Source organism: Acyrthosiphon pisum, chromosome A1, assembly GCF_005508785.2.
Source record: "Acyrthosiphon pisum isolate AL4f chromosome A1, pea_aphid_22Mar2018_4r6ur, whole genome shotgun sequence".
In the NCBI taxonomy this organism is placed as follows: domain Eukaryota; kingdom Metazoa; phylum Arthropoda; class Insecta; order Hemiptera; family Aphididae; genus Acyrthosiphon; species Acyrthosiphon pisum.
This window is the reverse complement of record NC_042494.1, coordinates 81,414,217-81,424,617: the sequence shown is the minus strand read 5'-3', so window position 1 is coordinate 81,424,617 and position 10,401 is coordinate 81,414,217. Positions and strand designations below refer to the sequence as shown.

The 10,401-nt window shown below is 31.1% G+C and overlaps 1 protein-coding gene across 3 annotated transcripts in view; it reads left to right on the top strand.

Moving 5' to 3' along the window:
• LOC100164681 overlaps nt 1-10,401 on the top strand; it is a 56,938-nt gene that overhangs the window by 24,960 nt on the left and 21,577 nt on the right. The window lies entirely within an intron of this gene.

Below are 10,401 nucleotides of genomic sequence, written 5' to 3'. Positions count from 1 at the left end.
CTTATAGTATTATTATAATGATTTACAATTTAATTTTTTTTTAAACGGGATCATTTATTTCTGAATAAACCATAATATAGATTTTTTTTACAATTGTTTTATTGGAACATTGGATATTATGCGTGTACAAATTATACCTAGATAATATAAAATCAGTTAGGTTAGGTTAGTATGAAATCGGTTTTCCACAAAGGAAAACTAACCTAAAGATTTTTCAAAAATAGTTCTCTATTTACCTATTTTTAAATTTACTCTAATCAAGGTACTATTACAGTATTACCTCTATCGGTTGTGCGAATGTTTAAAAATAGAACAATTTTAAATTACAATTTATAATATATCTTTGGATTATAACTTATAATCCAAAGATATGGATGTATTGTTTATAAGACAAATAAGGTAGTGTGGTTGTTCAGTTAAAAGTTTAGTTTCGTGATGTTACGCCATCTTGAATTTGAATCGCTATCAATGTAACGTACAAAAGAATTGTATGCATCCGCGTAGGTATATCATATTTTATTAAAACGGTCTTTACAAACTAATACGGCCTAGACATAATAATATTATTATATTATTTTGCTGTTTTTGTAGGCGTTATGTAAATATATAATAATTTACGGTATGTGTCTAATAATATATAGTAGGCGATTGAACTGGAACGTTTTCGGAATAAAATATATGTAAAACGATTTTTTAAAATATAACGTGTAACCTGCCCATTTATTATATTAAAATGCTTTTATTTTTGGTAATAATATTATACTCTGCAACGTTCGCGATACGTGTACACGATGCATTGTGACATGCGAGACGTCCCAGACACGACGGCCGAAACGAACGGAATAATAATAATATATAATTGCACGGAAAGCGAGAAATTAATTAAACATTCACATTACACACGTAGGTACATTACCGAAGTGATAATATAATAAATAATAATATAATGCCGTCGAGTGACGAGTACTGGGACTTGGAATCTGTCTGGGTATTGTATAATATTATGATTGTTCATCATGCAGGCGTGCGTGCTAAACAGGACTTCTGATGCCCGCGACGGTGTCGACTGTGATAAAAATAATAGTCAGGGGCGTATTTTCGACGAAAAAACTGTGTTTGGTGGTTGGCGGGAGGTACTAGTCTTTTGATAAATTTGTCGTCAAAAAAATTGATATCCTGCGATAAGCCGTCCGGCAAGTGTAAAAGAAAACTTAATATTACGTCTTAAGTAATTAAATGTACCTATTATAACTATTCGTATTGATGTTATAAAATTAGCGAAAATGAATCATACAAATTATTATGGTGTAAAACATGTTTAAAAATGAGTACAAATGAATTATAAGAATTATTGTAAATTGTGAATAAATAAATAAATAGGTAATGACATCCATATATACAAAATATAATATTATTTGGTAAGATTATCATAATTTTTATTAATACGACGACCATTATTTTTCAGTTATAGTATCGCGATCATTATAGATTAAAGCAGGGAATCTCAAACTTTTATAAACACTGTACCCCTTGTTATCAATATATTTTTTTGGGTACCCCTTCTTACTCTTACTCTTAGTTACTAAACTAAAATATATATAAAAAAAATTAAAGACTTACATACGTTATTATTTCATTAAGATTAAGTTATTAAATACTAGTATACAAAAATTTTTAAAAACTATAAGCGTTTATTTTCAAAGAAATTAGTGAGATGGGTGAGCTTGTTTCTGTTAGCGCAGTTGATCAATATTGGGTTCTAATTTAATTAAATACAATCTTAAATCATCTTCAACATTTAATTTATTTCTATATTTACATTTAACATTAGTTAAACTTGAAAAACCTCTTTCACATAAAAAATGGTGGAAAATCCAACAAGACATTTGACAGCAGTGCTAGACAGTTCTTTTTGTTCCTCTCCAACAATAACGACACGTTCGCGGTAACGACGCAAGATTTTATATCCGAGCATAGACGCGCCACGCGCATGACACCTAGCTTAACGTCGCGCTTTTATAATTATATATTCTTCTGTCTCCTACTCTACTTGGTATAACGATAGCCACGCTTACTAAATCAATGACGAATGAAACGGTTAGATAAGCCATACGGTATCGTTTTAATTTAAAGTTCACAATTTTTACCTTGGATTTTACAATTTTTTTTCTCTATTTTAATTTAAAGGTTTGATGGCTAAACTTGTACCCCTTAAAAAATTTCGAGTACCCCCAAGGGGTACGGGTACCACAGTTTGAGAAACACTGGATTAAAGGATGAGCCACTTCACCCCTCTCCGCCACTCCATAACCATCACCATCACCAACTCCAACTCCAATTCCATTATCATATATAAATGTTATATAATAATGACTTTGTACTATTGTACATATTACATTTATGTATATTAACATAAGCTCAAAACCAAAAACTAACTATAATATGTAAACAGTGGCGCCCAACCTTATTACTTGGTGTAGCGGTCGCTACACCTTGAAAATAAGCGGTTGTTGGGTATAATAACATAAAATAGTTAATTTGAAATATGTTCATTATTAATCACAGATTATATTGGTTTATACCTTAATATTTACTAATATTATCAACTAAAATATGATAAAATGTATAAAATAATATAATTTTGAGTTTGTGAGGGGGTGGGTGGGCGAGTAAAATTATTTCTTGCTACACCTGAAAAATATATCTTGGGCGCCACTGTATGTAAATATCATTGGCGATTGTGCTAATTTCATAACTGGGAGTTCTATTTGCAGTGTTTAGCACACCCAAGCTCTACTCCCTCTTAAATTGTGCCTACAATAATAGCGTACTGCGTACATCATAATAATATCATAGGTACACATCGTTATTTGGCGCTAACGTACACCTACAATTAAATCCGGCGCACACCTCCCCGTCTGTTCGGTGGCGCAAAATGCAGTTGCAGCAGAGATCTGTAATCATGTACTTATGCTCCATAATATATGCTCATTATCACAGCGTATATTATGGCGTTGATGATAATATTACAATCCGGTGAAATGACGCTCATCATCCCGAGTGCGTCCCGAATTGCCCTTATTTATTTTCCGAGTGCGTCCGGGATATAAGGTATCACCCGAATGATGCATACCGAGAAAAAAATATAATATTTTTGACGTAGGCCGAATGCTTCTCAGGTTATTTAAGTTACCCTACCTAGGGTACATCACAAAGAAGTGAACTGGTCCAAACCCTAAAAATATTTGGTTATTTTTTTATTTATTTTACTAATTTGGCTTAAGGTGGGTTTCCACTAGATACGTGTACGTGTACGTGCATAAAAATACTTTTCTGTAATTGGTTGGTATTATACATGGTAAACTTTTGGTATACCAGAGTGTTATACGTTCTTACCACAGGCTTGATTATGATACCATGAAGTTGGATCCAGTTCAACTTTTCATGTATACACGGCTCTATATTGATAACATAAGAATATACGAGGTAACTAATATGTTACCAATCCATAACCGATCAACCGATGGGAAACATTTGTGAAACCGTTCATAGCGAACGTATCCGCGGTCAATAAACGTACACGTATGTAGTGGAAACCCACCTTTAGGTGTATACTATATATACCAATTTTTACACCCTTTAAGTTTGGTTGAGTGTAATAATTTTAATAATATTTTTTCTTATTGTCTATAATTCAATATTATACATTTTTTGAAAATATTGAAAATATTAAAAACACGGGTAACTATACTGTAAATTGTTTATTATTACGGCACTGCTTTGCGCATCAGTTCACTACTCGCACTTATTGACCGTAAACGAGTCGTAGTCGTGCTCAGTTATTATCGAGGATAAAATAAAATGTGGTTTATCTAGGTAGCCGTTGTTGAACAAATTACGTACCTATATAATTGTACGTATTTTCTACTATTAATAATAGTCAATCGCCTGATCTGTTACATAATAAAGCTTACACTGCGGACTTGGGACGATCTTGGGTTATTTAATATTATAATTTGTCAATAAGATTTCGGACTTACTCGGGCTATGAAAAACAAAAAAATCAAACACGAGACGCATTCGTGATATCCCCCAACGACCACGTCGTGTTATATAATAGATTGTTAGGTATAATATAACCGAACTCGCGGGCACGGCACACCAGCGTCTAATACGCGAATTATACAACAATGATTATTATTTTCGACGTACTCTGATTACATATTGTAACAATGTCGATTTTGTTTCATGGTGTTTAATGTTTCAAACGTCAATTAACCTACACACACACACACGTAGCAGCGTTTAACCCTTGTGCGTTGACAGCACAAACCGTTTCGATCGATCCTAATAAATCCTAATATTATCATCATACGATTTGTCGGTTGTGTTATTAGTGTTATATTACATAGGTACCTACTACAATAATATAATGTCTATACAGGACATGTAGCATACGGAAAACGGAGTTTTCAATCGTTTTTCCGCGAAACGCGTTTCCTGCATAGTGTAAACCGTGATCTATATAGGTACCTATATGCCAATAATCCGATGAAATAATCGCGTTCACGGTTGGAAACGTATAATAATTAGTTTATACATTTACCGTACTGCACGTAAATTACGGAACAAATTGACAGTCGTGTATGCGTCTTAGTGTGTTGTATATACTTGTAAATGTATACATAATATATTATTATTATGATTTTACAGCCAGGAGTTGTCCAATAATATATTATTATTCACATTTCGAAATTGAATTACACGTACTTATACGGAGTAAGTACTATGTTAAATCACAAGTTACGAGAAGATGTCGAGATTAACACTTTTACTTTCATCGCCGGATAGTGTAAAAATTTGTTTATTCAGCGAAACAATATGATACAATATCAATATGTGGAAACTGTGTAGTGATGTAGGATTTTTAACGTCCATCATTATTCATTTCACCGTCTTTTTTTTATTGCATCGCGTATCTACTACTGCGTGTTACATATAATATTTGGCAGGTAACATGGGCAACTTCACATACCAATATAATAAACTATTATATACATTAATCAAACACATCAGACATGACACTAAACAGTAAACATATATTTACCAAAAATAATGAAAAGTTATCGATACATATTAACTTGAATTAGTTCAGTAAACGCTATATAAGTTATAAGTTAACAAATAACATGTATGTTTATTTTTATTGTTAAAAAAGGAGGGTAATTACAATTGGGTCACTGTATAATGGATGGTATTAAATTTGAATTCAATGAATTTCAATGAATATCATTGTATAAGAAAAACGATTCTGAGCGGAGACGGTATGTCAGTCTAGGTATAAGACATAATATTATATAGTCTATGGTATTAAAAAAAAAAATTGACCTATAATAGGTACCTATAATAAATTCCAAATTAATCATATCACAATATCTATTAGGTACTTATAACGCGTTAAACATCAACAACAAACCGTGGTACTATCATAGATATATAATAGTATACTTTAGAAGTTTCAAGTACCCACAAGTAATAATTATTATACAATCACAACAAAATAACTAAAATAGTTATTCAAGGTTTATTAATATGTAATTTCGTCCAAATTTGAACTTAAAATGACTATAAAAATAAACTGTGCTTATGTATTTCTTAGAATTTTTGGTAACAGAATTAAATATTTACGTGGAATCTTGTTTTAAATTTTCAATCCTTAGATATAAAAGTTGAACATTTTATAAATTTTTAACCACAAAATAATTATTCAATTTTAAATTTGATAAATTTTGTCAAAATTTTAACTTTAAATGCTTATAAAAAAAAATTGTGCTTATGTATTTTTAATATTTTTCAACTGCTATTGTACAATGTATCAGGAGCCTTGCATTAAATTTTCACGCATTTTTACCAAACAAATAAAATTTTATTGATATTTATAGAAAAAAAAACTAATTAAATTGGAAACTGAAATTGTCCGTAAACAGCTCAAAAAGAGTCAAATGATTTTCAAAATTTTATCGTATATAGAAAATGCTAATATAAACATTCAGTGAAATTTTCAAGTTTCTACAGTCACTCGTTTTTTAATTACGACAAAATAAGAAATCGTTACGTAAGAAATCGAGTGAATATCAAATGTTGTAAAAATATGAATTTCAAACGCTCATAAAAATTTAATTTGAGTTTCTTATAGACATTTTTTTTTGATAAAAGTAGATTATCCAAAAGGAATCTTGTATTACATTTTAAAATCTTAGTTCTAAAAAGAAAAATTTTTACGAATTATTAACTCAAAATAATTTGCTAATTTTCGTGATTTTTACATATTTTGTCAATTTTTGAACTTTAAATGCTAATAAAAAAAAACTGTGACTAAGGATTTTTAATATTTTTCAAATATCATTGTAACAATATAGTAGAAGCCTTGTATTAAATTTTCAAGTATTTTTACTCAACAAATAAAGTTTTATTGACATTCATAGAAAAAAAAAACTAATTAAATTGGAAACTGAAATTGCCCGTAAACCGCTCAAAACAAATCAAAATATTTTGAAAATTTTATCATGTATAGAAAATGGAAATATAAACAACCAGTGAAAATTTCATGTATCTACAGTCCTTCGTTTTAAAGTTACACCAAATACCAAAATCAATTTTCTCGAAAACAGATTTTGTGTAAAAATTCCCGTTTTTCCTTAATTTTTCTTTTGTTTTTCCCGGTGCTTTTGAAAACTATTGGAAATTTCAAATTTTGACCTCCCAAATACACAAACTAGATTCACTTTCCCATCAAACAAGATACTGTTGAAGAAAATCGAAGCAGTTTTACTACCTCAAACCGTGATGACAGACACAAAAAAACTAAAAAAAAACACACATCATTGTAAAATCAATACATTCATCGTTCCACTTAGAGTATAAAATGTACAATATCCATAATATGCAGTATGCATCTAACAGTGCACGATAAGTACATTTGAAAATAAAATAAAGATTATAAATAATAAAAATTAACGATTGAGCGGAAATTGATCTGTTCACCAACAGCACCTCAAATCTCAATTTGATTTTTAATTTGTACATATTTTTTTGTGTTAAATGGTTTTTTGTTATTAACACGATGTTAATTTTTTTCATCATATAATAAATATTGAAGTTCATTGTTGTTTCTTGAGTAATCCGCATTTGGCGTTCAATAATAATATTGATAAAGGATAGATGACATTTCGGTTAGTTGACATTTTTTAAAATTAATTCGTCAATGACAGTCGTCAAAAACTGGTTGATAAGGGTTTTAAATTCGTTTAAGAAATAATTTAATTGGACAATTAAGTTTTCTTTTTTGTGTACATTAATTGTATTTGTTGAGTCATTGGTGTTTGATTCGGTAAATTTTCAATAATCGGAAATATTACTATTCAAATTTGAGGTGATTTCAGAAATATCAATGTATTACATTTTAAACGATTAAAGTTAAATACGGAGAAAAATATTTACTAAACTCGGTTAAAAAATGTAGCACATTTCTATAAATTATCGTCTGAGTTACACACAGTGATTAAGAAAATTTTAAACTGTATAAATCGCAACTAACTATTTTTTTTAAAATTCATCCTACTATTTCTTCTGATTTGTGCACAGTCTACATTCATTTTGTAAACATTTAAATTTTTTTTAACCACCGTGGTTCAATGTACTATTTTGTATATATTTTAAATTCAAATACCTACATAAAAATCAAATTTTGAATGTGTAGTTAATATTAGTTCTTATAAGATTTTAAGTGTAAACTAGTGGAAAAGCTGTGGACCAAGATGATGTGGGCTACCATGCAGTGTCATACAATGTCCCCCCTTCTAAACTTTTAATACTTATAATAATATAGTTTATAAGTTATAACTAAATATTTTAGTAAAAACTTAAATAATGATGATGATAAAAATTGTAAAAAATGTAATTTGTTGTTGAAAAGTGTAGTTTTGTATTGACTTAAAATAATCTAGATAAAAAAATGTCTGGAAAACCGTTCAAACTTCTCCGCGAAAATAATTGTTTACCTTTCATATGAGAATAACCTTTCATCCTTTGAGTATAATGCGTAGATCATACACGTAACGCACACGGTTAGGAGTGGATCCAGCGAGGGGGGAGACTTAGCCGATAAGACCATAACGGTTGGAAATTAGACGAAGATGATTTATTCGATTAATTTAATCATGAAGTAAACATTTTTAAAACTGTAGTTAATAAAAGGCAGAAAAATTTTACAAAACTGTATAGTAAATGGCGTGAAATTGTTGGGTATATATTATGGTAAATCAAAATATCAGCCTACAAAACCTATCAGGAATTATTGAATATGCTTTGGAAATGCTCGGGACAAATTCCTGAAGGAATTTCAATCAACATCGCAATAAAACTTGTGAAATTAACACATGCATCTATATGTATGCTTTTTTTTAAATATAAGAGTTAGTTTTACTATATTATACAAAATCTATAACAATATATAATATTTCATGTTTTGACAATCAATAAATTTTTTTCCCTCGTTGCAAAAATGTGTCCCGTTTTTTTTTTTATAGTCACCCTAGGCTAATGACAAGGTTTAAGACATTCCCTCCCCTCCTATCCTGGACGATTTTTGTTATAATTTGGAAAATTGTTCATGGTTTTAACACATATATTATTATCTAATATCTGATACTATGTACTCTAAAAAAATAAAATTACATTAGTCATCTTTCTGAATATAAAAAATCTAGCACGCCCCATTTCAGATTATTTCTAGATTCGCGCCGGCATACAGTGGGCCTGTATCTGCATAAATATAATAGGCCTGTTGCGCTTTCATCGCGACACAGGAAATATGTTTATAATATACTCAATAGGCCTATAATACCCACCATTGATTAAGTATAAATGCACATATATGTGTACAATGCCCATAATACGGCAAATGAATAAATTGCCTATAATTGTGTTGTTGATTTCAATATCTAGCAATCGCGCGTTTTGTGCTGCAGCGAGACCATCGTCGTCGTTGAGAGTTTTAAGCGAACAATCATAGGTATTTATTGTTATGATTTTATTATTTCGCAACACCAAACCGTAGTCGTCGCCGTACCCGCATCATGGGTATACGATTTAAAAAAAATAATAATAATAATATAATAGCATCGCATTGTACTCGATCGCGTTATCCAACTCACTGGAGCTACCTGCGTGCATTAGCAAACTGTGCGCCAGTTATTAGTCGTTCCGTGTCGGAGTGCGGATTTCGTGGACCCAAAATCCGGGATATCTGGTCGAACCGTTTGCGGGTCAAAACGATAATATTTTCGCGATGTCCGCCCATCGTGACGGCGTGGTGTAAATGGGATTATACGTAAAATACCAACGTACTGTACATAATATCACGCGACGTGTAACATAATAATAATAATTATGATTACTATTACGACACAACGACGCGCGGAACGTCGTCGTCGTCCGGCCGCCGGCGCGAGCGGACTGGAATCGGTGCGAAAATCGCATAGCGAAATAATGAGCCAAAGCATAGCGTTTCGTCATAAACACTATTATAATATTATACACACCCGCGAGCCGAATACATGCATAGATGGTATAATAACTATTATACCTGTACACGGCACGTTATATTGTGTCTACAACACTGCAATAATTCCGGGATTCTCGACCAGGTGGTGTTAGATAATAATAATTATTATAATAGTAATAATATTATGATGAGTTCGTGAAAGAATATCGATATTATATGTTTAAGAGGGCACCACACCCACATGTGTTGTCTCCGTCTTACAAACGCATAACGTACCAAATTTACGTTCAGAAAGTCACGTTTTATGCCGTTTAGCTTAAAAATAAGAGTGAATCGACCTATTATGAAACTTAGGTAAAGAACATGAAGGTAAGAACATTATCTGTGTTTTGTTGGAAGTTTTTTTACGATAATTCTGATTTTAAGTGAGTTATGCGTGTATAATAAATGTAAATTAAAAATGCTCATAACTCGAATATTTACGTCGACTGTTTCGGGTATACAACTGCAGTATATATTATTATTATTATTATTTATCATCATCGTAATACAGCGGCTGCACATACGCAGAGTAAGACGAAAATTCGTAGCGGATCGTGGGCTTAGTTTTTTCTTACACGTGATAAGCGATCAAATACTCGGTCGTAGGAAGTACATTTCATTCCCCCCCCCCCCCCACTTTCAAAATTTGAACTTCTGATCGAGCCAAACGTTTGTGCAGAAATGTTCACCAAGCGTCCCATCATGGATTTAAAACCATGGTTGAAACCGTACCGAAAAGAACCAATCATCTGTTTCGAAAAAATATTATTACTGACGCCTATATTATTGATGAG